The following is a 12,057-nucleotide window of genomic DNA, read 5'->3' on the forward strand; positions in this document are numbered from 1 at the left end:
AGAGGGAAACGAGGCGGTCTTCTGGTCAGACTACGTAGACGGGCACATCGTGCCCCACTTCCTAGCATTCTTCTTGCCAATGTCCAGTCTCTTGACAACAAGGTTGATGAAATCCGAGCAAGGGTAGCATTCCAGAGGGACATCAGAGACTGTAACGTTCTTTGCTTCACGGAAACATGGCTCACTGGAGAGACGCTCTCGGTGGCGGTGCAGCCAGCGGGTTTCTCCACGCATCGCGCCGACAGAAACAAACACCTTTCTGGTAAGAAGAGGGGCGGGGCGTATGCCTTATGGCTAACGAGACGTGGTGTGATCACAGAAACATACAGGAACTCAAGTCCTTCTGTTCACCTGATTTAGAATTCCTCACAATCAAATGCAGACCGCATTATCTACCAAGAGAATTCTCTTCGATTATAATCACAGCCGTATATATTCCCCCCCAAGCAGACACATTGATGGCTCTGAACAAACTTTATTTGACTCTTTGCAAACTGGAATCCATACATCCTGAGGCTGTATTCATTGTAGCTGGGGATTTTAACAAGGCTAATCTGAAAACAAGACTCCCTAAAATGTATCAGCATATCGATTGCGCCACCAGGGCTGGCAAAACCTTGGATCACTGTTATTCTAACTTCCGCGATGCATATAAGGCTCTGCCCCGCCCCCCTTTCGGAAAAGCTGACCACGACTCCATTTTGCTGATCCCTGCCTACAGACAGAAACTGAAACAAGAAGCTCCCACGCTGAGGTCTGTCCAACGCTGGTCCGACCAAGCTGATTCCACACTCCAAGACTGCTTCCATCACGTGGACTGGGACATGTTTCGTATTGCATCAGGCAAAAACATTGATGAATACACTGATTCGGTGTGCGAGTTCATGTTACGGTTTTCATGCGGTGAAGGAGAGTCGGACCAAAATGCAGCGTGTAGATTGCGATCCATGTTTAATGAAAAACATAAAACACGAATCAATACAAATACTACAAAAACAACGTAACGAAAACCGAAACAGCCTATACTAGTGTAAAACTAACATAGCGATAGGAACAAGGACACTAAGGACAATCACCCACGAAACACACAAAGAATATGGCTGCCTAAATATGGTTCCCAATCAGAGACAACGATAATCACCTGACTCTGATTGAGAACCGCCTCAGGCAGCCATAGCCTGAAGCTAGACGTCCCACAAAACCCCAAGACAAAAACACACCACAATAACCCATGTCACACCCTGGCCTGACCGAATAAATGAAGAATAAACATAATATATTTCGACCAGGGCGTGACAGTTCATTAGAACGTGCGTTGAAGATGTCGTTCCCATAGCAACGATTAAAACATTCCCTAACCAGAAACCGTGGATTGATGGCAGCATTCGCGTGAAACTGAAAGCGCAAACCACTGCTTTTAATCAGGGCAAGGTGACTGGTAATATGACTGAATACAAACAGTGCAGCTATTCCCTCCGTAAGGCTATCAAACAAGCTAAGCGTCAGTACAGAGACAAAGTAGAATCTCAATTCAAAGGCTCAGACACAAGAGGTATCTGGCAGGGTCTACAGTCAATCACGGACTTTAAGAATAAATCCAGCTCAGTCACGGACCAGGATGTCTTGCTCCCAGGCAGACTAAATAACTTTTTTGCCCGATTTGAGGACAATACAGAGCCACTGACACGGCCTGCAACGGAAACATGCGGTCTCTCCTTCAATGCAGCCGAGGTGAGTAAAACATTTAAACGTGTTAACCCTCACAAGGCTGCAGGCCCAGACGGCATCCCCAGTACAGGTGCATCAAAGCTGGGACCGAGAGACTGAAAAACAGCTTCTATCTCAAGGCCATCAGACTGTTAAACAGCAACCACTAACATTGAGTGGCTGCTGCCAACACACTGACTCAACTCCAGCCACTTCAATAATGGGAATTGATGGGAAAGGATGTAAAATATATCACTACCCACTTTAAACAATGCTACCTAATATAATGTTTACATACCTCACATTATTAATCTCATATGTATACGTATATACTGTACTCTATCATCTACTGCATCCTTATGTAATACATGTATCACTAGCCACTTTAACTATGCCACTTTGTTTACATACTCATCTCATATGTATATACTGTACTCGATACCATCTACTGTATCTTGCCTGTGCTGCTCTGCACCATCACTCATTCATATCTTTATGTACATATTCTTTATCCCCTTACACTGTGTATAATAAATTAGTTTTGGAATTGTTAGTTAGATTACTTGTTGGTTATTACTGCATTGTCGGAACTGGAAGCATAAGCATTTCGCTACACTCGCATTAACATCTGCTAACCATGTGTACATTTACATTACATTTAAGTCATTTAGCAGACGCTCTTATCCAGAGCGACTTACAAATTGGGTATGTGACAAATAAAATTTGATTTGAACTAAATCCATTCTGCTCGTTTCTTGTATTTCTACCTATTGGACACATGATGGAACCATTGAACCACATAGCTAAGCTATAGGCAGGTCAGGGATACTACATTACTGTCAGGAGACACTGTCATAGATCAACACCAAGCACTGTTCATAACCTCTCTCTCTCCCCCCTCTCTCCCCTCTCTCCCCCTCTCCCCTCTCCCCCTCTCTCCCCCTCTCTCCCCCTCTCTCTCCCCCTCTCCCCCTCTCTCCCTCTCTCTCCCCCTCTCACCCCCTCTCTCCCTCTGTCTCTGGGTGGGGAACGTCACCATGGACATCACTGAGAAACACATATTGGACATTTTCAACGTATGACCATCATGCCCCATCTGTTTTAGTTCTGTATCTGCATCTCTAACTACATGTTAGTCAACAGACGCTCTTATCCAGAGACTTACAGGACTTTCAGAGTTCCACATTCTAATTCGATCTCCGGTCACCTACAGTACAGAACATAGAGAGTATCAGAGTTCCACATTCTAATTATATCTCCCCTCAGCTACAGTACAGAACATAGAGAGCATCACAGTTCTACATTCTAATTCGATCTCCGGTCACCTACAGTACAGAACATAGAGAGCATCACAGTTCTACATTATAGTTCTATGTGCTGTACTGTAGTTGAGGGAAGATCGTATCAGAGTTCTACATTCTAATTATACATTCTGTACTGTAGGTGTAGGGAGAGAGTATCAGAGTTCTAATTTTATCTCCCCTCATCTACAGTAAATAACATAGAAATAAAATGTAGAACTATAATACTCTCAATGTTTCATCTCTCCCTAGTTGTGGTTATATGTGTGGTGAGATAGAGAGTATCAGAGTTCTACATGAGAGATGATGTGGCTTTGTCAACATCAAGAATACCAACATGGCTGCTCTCACCTTGGAGAGGCTCCAGGTGAGTGGTGGGATGAAACATAATGCTGTCAAATGCATTTAACTATGTGAGATGTGCTTTCAATTATTTAGCTTGAACAAAAGGAGATTGTTGTATGTATTTTGACAGTGGATGCTGTTGTATGTATTTTGACAGTGGATGCTGTTGTATATATTTTGACAGTGGATGATGTTGTATGTATTTTGACAGTGGCCGCTGTTGTATGTATTTTGACAGTGGATGATGTTGTATGTATTTTGACAGTGGGGTCTGTTGTATGTATTTTGACAGTGGGGTCTGTTGTATGTATTTTGACAGTGGATGCTGTTGTATGTATTTTGACAGTTGATGATGTTGTATGTATTTTGACAGTGGCCGCTGTTGTATGTATTTTGACAGTGGATGCTGTTGTATGTATTTTGACAGTGGATGATGTTGTATGTATTTAGACAGTGGCTGCTGTTGTATGTATTTTGACAGTGGGGTCTGTTGTATGTATTTTGACAGTGGGGTCTGTTGTATGGATTTTGACAGTGGATGATGTTGTATGTATTTTGACAGTGGCTGCTGTTGTATGGATTTTGACAGTGGGGTCTGTTGTATGTATTTTGACAGTGGATGATGTTGTATGTATTTTGACAGTGGCCGCTGTTGTATGTATTTTGACAGTGGCCACTGTTGTATGTATTTTGACAGTGGATGCTGTTGTATGTAGTTTGACAGTGGATGCTGTTGTATGTATTTTGACAGTGGATGATGTTGTATGTATTTTGACAGTGGATGCTGTTGTATGTATTTTGACAGTGGATGCTGTTGTATGTATTTTGACAGTGGGGTCTGTTGTATGTCTTTTGACAGTGGGGTCTGTTGTATGTATTTTGACAGTGGCCGCTGTTGTATGTATTTTGACAGTGGCTACTGTTGTATGTATTTTGACAGTGGATGCTGTTGTATGTATTTTGACAGTGGATGATGTTGTATGTATTTAGACAGTGGCTGCTGTTGTATGGATTTTGACAGTGGGGTCTGTTGTATGTATTTTGACAGTGGATGATGTTGTATGTATTTTGACAGTGGCCGCTGTTGTATGTATTTTGACAGTGGCCACTGTTGTATGTATTTTGACAGTGGATGCTGTTGTATGTATTTTGACAGTGGATGATGTTGTATGTATTTTGACAGTGGCTGCTGTTGTATGTATTTTGACAGTGGATGATGTTGTATGTATTTTGACAGTGGATGCTGTTGTATGTATTTTGACAGTGGGGTCTGTTGTATGTATTTTGACAGTGGGGTCTGTTGTATGTATTTTGACAGTGGATGATGTTGTATGTATTTTGACAGTGGATGCTGTTGTATGTATTTTGACAGTGGGGTCTGTTGTATGTATTTTGACAGTGGATGATGTTGTATGTATTTTGACAGTGGATGATGTTGTATGTATTTTTGACAGTGGATGCTGTTGTATGTATTTTGACAGTGGGGTCTGTTGTATGTATTTTGACAGTGGGGTCTGTTGTATGTATTTTGACAGTGGATGATGTTGTATGTATTTTGACAGTGGATGCTGTTGTATGTATTTTGACAGTGGGGTCTGTTGTATGTATTTTGACAGTGGGGTCTGTTTTATGTATTTTGACAGTGGATGATGTTGTATGTATTTTGACAGTGGATGCTGTTGTATGTATTTTGACAGTGGGGTCTGTTGTATGTATTTTGACAGTGGATGATGTTGTATGTATTTTGACAGTGGATGATGTTGTATGTATTTTGACAGTGGATGATGTTGCATGTATTTTGACAGTGGATGATGTTGCATGTATTTTGACAGTGGATGATGTTGCATGTATTTTGACAGTGGATGATGTTGCATGTATTTTGACAGTGGATGCTGTTGTATGTATTTTGACAGTGGATGCTGTTGTATGTATTTTGACAGTGGGGTCTGTTGTATGTATTTTGACAGTGTATGATGTTGTATGTATTTTGACAGTGGCCGCTGTTGTAAGTATTTTGACAGTGGCCACTGTTGTATGTATTTTGACAGTGGATGATGTTGTATGTATTTTGACAGTGGATGCTGTTGTATGTATTTTGACAGTGGATGCTGTTGTATGTATTTTGACAGTGGGGTCTGTTGTATGTATTTTGACAATGGATGATGTTGTATGTATTTTGACAGTGGCTGCTGTTGTATGGATTTTGACAGTGGGGTCTGTTGTATGTATTTTGACAGTGGATGATGTTGTATGTATTTTGACAGTGGATGATGTTGTATGTATTTTGACAGTGGATGCTGTTGTATGTATTTTGACAGTGGGGTCTGTTATATGTATTTTGACAGTGGGGTCTGTTGTATGTATTTTGACAGTGGATGATGTTGTATGTATTTTGACAGTGGATGCTGTTGTATGTATTTTGACAGTGGGGTCTGTTGTATGTATTTTGACAGTGGATGATGTTGTATGTATTTTGACAGTGGATGATATTGCATGTATTTTGACAGTGGATGATGTTGTATGTATTTTGACAGTGGATGATGTTGCATGTATTTTGACAGTGGATGATGTTGCATGTATTTTGACCGTGGATGCTGTTGTATGTATTTTGACAGTGGGGTCTGTTGTATGTATTTTGACAGTGGGGTCTGTTGTATGTATTTTGACAGTGGATGATGTTGTATGTATTTTGACAGTGGATGATGTTGTATGTATTTTGACAGTGGATGATGTTGCATGTATTTTGACAGTGGATGATGTTGTATGTATTTTGACAGTGGATGATGTTGCATGTATTTTGACAGTGGATGATGTTGCATGTATTTTGACAGTGGATAATGTTGTATGTATTTTGACAGTGGATGATGTTGCATGTATTTTGACAGTGGATGCTGTTGTATGTATTTTGACAGTGGGGTCTGTTGTATGTATTTTGACAGTGGGGTCTGTTGTATGTATTTTGACAGTGGATGATGTTGTATGTATTTTGACAGTGGCCGCTGTTGTATGTATTTTGACAGTGGCCACTGTTGTATGTATTTTGACAGTGGATGATGTTGTATGTATTTTGACAGTGGATGCTGTTGTATGTATTTTGACAGTGGATGCTGTTGTATGTATTTTGACAGTGGGGTCTGTTGTATGTATTTTGACAATGGATGATGTTGTATGTATTTTGACAGTGGCTGCTGTTGTATGGATTTTGACAGTGGGGTCTGTTGTATGTATTTTGACAGTGGATGATGTTGTATGTATTTTGACAGTGGATGATGTTGTATGTATTTTGACAGTGGATGCTGTTGTATGTATTTTGACAGTGGGGTCTGTTGTATGTATTTTGACAGTGGGGTCTGTTGTATGTATTTTGACAGTGGATGATGTTGTATGTATTTTGACAGTGGATGCTGTTGTATGTATTTTGACAGTGGGGTCTGTTGTATGTATTTTGACAGTGGATGATGTTGTATGTATTTTGACAGTGGATGATGTTGCATGTATTTTGACAGTGGATGATGTTGTATGTATTTTGACAGTGGATGATGTTGCATGTATTTTGACAGTGGATGATGTTGCATGTATTTTGACCGTGGATGCTGTTGTATGTATTTTGACAGTGGGGTCTGTTGTATGTATTTTGACAGTGGGGTCTGTTTTATGTATTTTGACAGTGGATGATGTTGTATGTATTTTGACAGTGGATGATGTTGTATGTATTTTGACAGTGGCTGCTGTTGTATGTATTTTGACAGTGGGGTCTGTTGTATGTATTTTGACAATGGATGATGTTGTATGTATTTTGACAGTGGCTGCTGTTGTATGGATTTTGACAGTGGGGTCTGTTGTATGTATTTTGACAGTGGATGATGTTGTATGTATTTTGACAGTGGATGATGTTGTATGTATTTTGACAGTGGATGCTGTTGTATGTATTTTGACAGTGGGGTCTGTTGTATGTATTTTGACAGTGGGGTCTGTTGTATGTATTTTGACAGTGGATGATGTTGTATGTATTTTGACAGTGGATGCTGTTGTATGTATTTTGACAGTGGGGTCTGTTGTATGTATTTTGACAGTGGGGTCTGTTGTATGTATTTTGACAGTGGATGATGTTGTATGTATTTTGACAGTGGATGCTGTTGTATGTATTTTGACAGTGGGGTCTGTTGTATGTATTTTGACAGTGGATGATGTTGTATGTATTTTGACAGTGGATGATGTTGTATGTATTTTTGACAGTGGATGCTGTTGTATGTATTTTGACAGTGGGGGCTGTTGTATGTATTTTGACAGTGGGGTCTGTTGTATGTATTTTGACAGTGGATGATGTTGTATGTATTTTGACAGTGGATGCTGTTGTATGTATTTTGACAGTGGGGTCTGTTGTATGTATTTTGACAGTGGGGTCTGTTTTATGTATTTTGACAGTGGATGATGTTGTATGTATTTTGACAGTGGATGCTGTTGTATGTATTTTGACAGTGGGGTCTGTTGTATGTATTTTGACAGTGGATGATGTTGTATGTATTTTGACAGTGGATGATGTTGTATGTATTTTGACAGTGGATGATGTTGCATGTATTTTGACAGTGGATGATGTTGCATGTATTTTGACAGTGGATGATGTTGCATGTATTTTGACAGTGGATGATGTTGCATGTATTTTGACAGTGGATGCTGTTGTATGTATTTTGACAGTGGATGCTGTTGTATGTATTTTGACAGTGGGGTCTGTTGTATGTATTTTGACAGTGTATGATGTTGTATGTATTTTGACAGTGGCCGCTGTTGTAAGTATTTTGACAGTGGCCACTGTTGTATGTATTTTGACAGTGGATGATGTTGTATGTATTTTGACAGTGGATGCTGTTGTATGTATTTTGACAGTGGATGCTGTTGTATGTATTTTGACAGTGGGGTCTGTTGTATGTATTTTGACAATGGATGATGTTGTATGTATTTTGACAGTGGCTGCTGTTGTATGGATTTTGACAGTGGGGTCTGTTGTATGTATTTTGACAGTGGATGATGTTGTATGTATTTTGACAGTGGATGATGTTGTATGTATTTTGACAGTGGATGCTGTTGTATGTATTTTGACAGTGGGGTCTGTTATATGTATTTTGACAGTGGGGTCTGTTGTATGTATTTTGACAGTGGATGATGTTGTATGTATTTTGACAGTGGATGCTGTTGTATGTATTTTGACAGTGGGGTCTGTTGTATGTATTTTGACAGTGGATGATGTTGTATGTATTTTGACAGTGGATGATATTGCATGTATTTTGACAGTGGATGATGTTGTATGTATTTTGACAGTGGATGATGTTGCATGTATTTTGACAGTGGATGATGTTGCATGTATTTTGACCGTGGATGCTGTTGTATGTATTTTGACAGTGGGGTCTGTTGTATGTATTTTGACAGTGGGGTCTGTTGTATGTATTTTGACAGTGGATGATGTTGTATGTATTTTGACAGTGGATGATGTTGTATGTATTTTGACAGTGGATGATGTTGCATGTATTTTGACAGTGGATGATGTTGTATGTATTTTGACAGTGGATGATGTTGCATGTATTTTGACAGTGGATGATGTTGCATGTATTTTGACAGTGGATAATGTTGTATGTATTTTGACAGTGGATGATGTTGCATGTATTTTGACAGTGGATGCTGTTGTATGTATTTTGACAGTGGGGTCTGTTGTATGTATTTTGACAGTGGGGTCTGTTGTATGTATTTTGACAGTGGATGATGTTGTATGTATTTTGACAGTGGCCGCTGTTGTATGTATTTTGACAGTGGCCACTGTTGTATGTATTTTGACAGTGGATGATGTTGTATGTATTTTGACAGTGGATGCTGTTGTATGTATTTTGACAGTGGATGCTGTTGTATGTATTTTGACAGTGGGGTCTGTTGTATGTATTTTGACAATGGATGATGTTGTATGTATTTTGACAGTGGCTGCTGTTGTATGGATTTTGACAGTGGGGTCTGTTGTATGTATTTTGACAGTGGATGATGTTGTATGTATTTTGACAGTGGATGATGTTGTATGTATTTTGACAGTGGATGCTGTTGTATGTATTTTGACAGTGGGGTCTGTTGTATGTATTTTGACAGTGGGGTCTGTTGTATGTATTTTGACAGTGGATGATGTTGTATGTATTTTGACAGTGGATGCTGTTGTATGTATTTTGACAGTGGGGTCTGTTGTATGTATTTTGACAGTGGATGATGTTGTATGTATTTTGACAGTGGATGATGTTGCATGTATTTTGACAGTGGATGATGTTGTATGTATTTTGACAGTGGATGATGTTGCATGTATTTTGACAGTGGATGATGTTGCATGTATTTTGACCGTGGATGCTGTTGTATGTATTTTGACAGTGGGGTCTGTTGTATGTATTTTGACAGTGGGGTCTGTTTTATGTATTTTGACAGTGGATGATGTTGTATGTATTTTGACAGTGGATGATGTTGTATGTATTTTGACAGTGGCTGCTGTTGTATGTATTTTGACAGTGGGGTCTGTTGTATGTATTTTGACAATGGATGATGTTGTATGTATTTTGACAGTGGCTGCTGTTGTATGGATTTTGACAGTGGGGTCTGTTGTATGTATTTTGACAGTGGATGATGTTGTATGTATTTTGACAGTGGATGATGTTGTATGTATTTTGACAGTGGATGCTGTTGTATGTATTTTGACAGTGGGGTCTGTTGTATGTATTTTGACAGTGGGGTCTGTTGTATGTATTTTGACAGTGGATGATGTTGTATGTATTTTGACAGTGGATGCTGTTGTATGTATTTTGACAGTGGGGTCTGTTGTATGTATTTTGACAGTGGATGATGTTGTATGTATTTTGACAGTGGATGATGTTGCATGTATTTTGACAGTGGATGATGTTGTATGTATTTTGACAGTGGATGATGTTGCATGTATTTTGACAGTGGATGATGTTGCATGTATTTTGACCGTGGATGCTGTTGTATGTATTTTGACAGTGGGGTCTGTTGTATGTATTTTGACAGTGGGGTCTGTTTTATGTATTTTGACAGTGGATGATGTTGTATGTATTTTGACAGTGGATGATGTTGTATGTATTTTGACAGTGGCTGCTGTTGTATGTATTTTGACAGTGGATGATGTTGTATGTATTTTGACAGTGGATGATGTTGTATGTATTTTTGACAGTGGATGCTGTTGTATGTATTTTGACAGTGGGGTCTGTTGTATGTATTTTGACAGTGGGGTCTGTTGTATGTATTTTGACAGTGGATGATGTTGTATGTATTTTGACAGTGGATGCTGTTGTATGTATTTTGACAGTGGGGTCTGTTGTATGTATTTTGACAGTGGATGATGTTGTATGTATTTTGACAGTGGATGATGTTGTATGTATTTTGACAGTGGATGATGTTGCATGTATTTTGACAGTGGATGATGTTGCATGTATTTTGACAGTGGATGATGTTGCATGTATTTTGACAGTGGATGATGTTGCATGTATTTTGACAGTGGATGCTGTTGTATGTATTTTGACAGTGGATGCTGTTGTATGTATTTTGACAGTGGGGTCTGTTGTATGTATTTTGACAGTGTATGATGTTGTATGTATTTTGACAGTGGCCGCTGTTGTAAGTATTTTGACAGTGGCCACTGTTGTATGTATTTTGACAGTGGATGATGTTGTATGTATTTTGACAGTGGATGCTGTTGTATGTATTTTGACAGTGGATGCTGTTGTATGTATTTTGACAGTGGGGTCTGTTGTATGTATTTTGACAATGGATGATGTTGTATGTATTTTGACAGTGGCTGCTGTTGTATGGATTTTGACAGTGGGGTCTGTTGTATGTATTTTGACAGTGGATGATGTTGTATGTATTTTGACAGTGGATGATGTTGTATGTATTTTGACAGTGGATGCTGTTGTATGTATTTTGACAGTGGGGTCTGTTATATGTATTTTGACAGTGGGGTCTGTTGTATGTATTTTGACAGTGGATGATGTTGTATGTATTTTGACAGTGGATGCTGTTGTATGTATTTTGACAGTGGGGTCTGTTGTATGTATTTTGACAGTGGATGATGTTGTATGTATTTTGACAGTGGATGATATTGCATGTATTTTGACAGTGGATGATGTTGTATGTATTTTGACAGTGGATGATGTTGCATGTATTTTGACAGTGGATGATGTTGCATGTATTTTGACCGTGGATGCTGTTGTATGTATTTTGACAGTGGGGTCTGTTGTATGTATTTTGACAGTGGGGTCTGTTGTATGTATTTTGACAGTGGATGATGTTGTATGTATTTTGACAGTGGATGATGTTGTATGTATTTTGACAGTGGATGATGTTGCATGTATTTTGACAGTGGATGATGTTGTATGTATTTTGACAGTGGATGATGTTGCATGTATTTTGACAGTGGATGATGTTGCATGTATTTTGACAGTGGATAATGTTGTATGTATTTTGACAGTGGATGATGTTGCATGTATTTTGACAGTGGATGCTGTTGTATGTATTTTGACAGTGGGGTCTGTTGTATGTATTTTGACAGTGGGGTCTGTTGTATGTATTTTGACAGTGGATGATGTTGTATGTATTTTGACAGTGGCCGCTGTTGTATGTATTTTGACAGTGGCCACTGTTGTATGTATTTTGACAGTGGATGATGTTG

The sequence above is a fragment of the Oncorhynchus masou genome, unplaced genomic scaffold (assembly GCF_036934945.1).
Source record: "Oncorhynchus masou masou isolate Uvic2021 unplaced genomic scaffold, UVic_Omas_1.1 unplaced_scaffold_1461, whole genome shotgun sequence".
Lineage (NCBI taxonomy): Eukaryota > Metazoa > Chordata > Actinopteri > Salmoniformes > Salmonidae > Oncorhynchus > Oncorhynchus masou.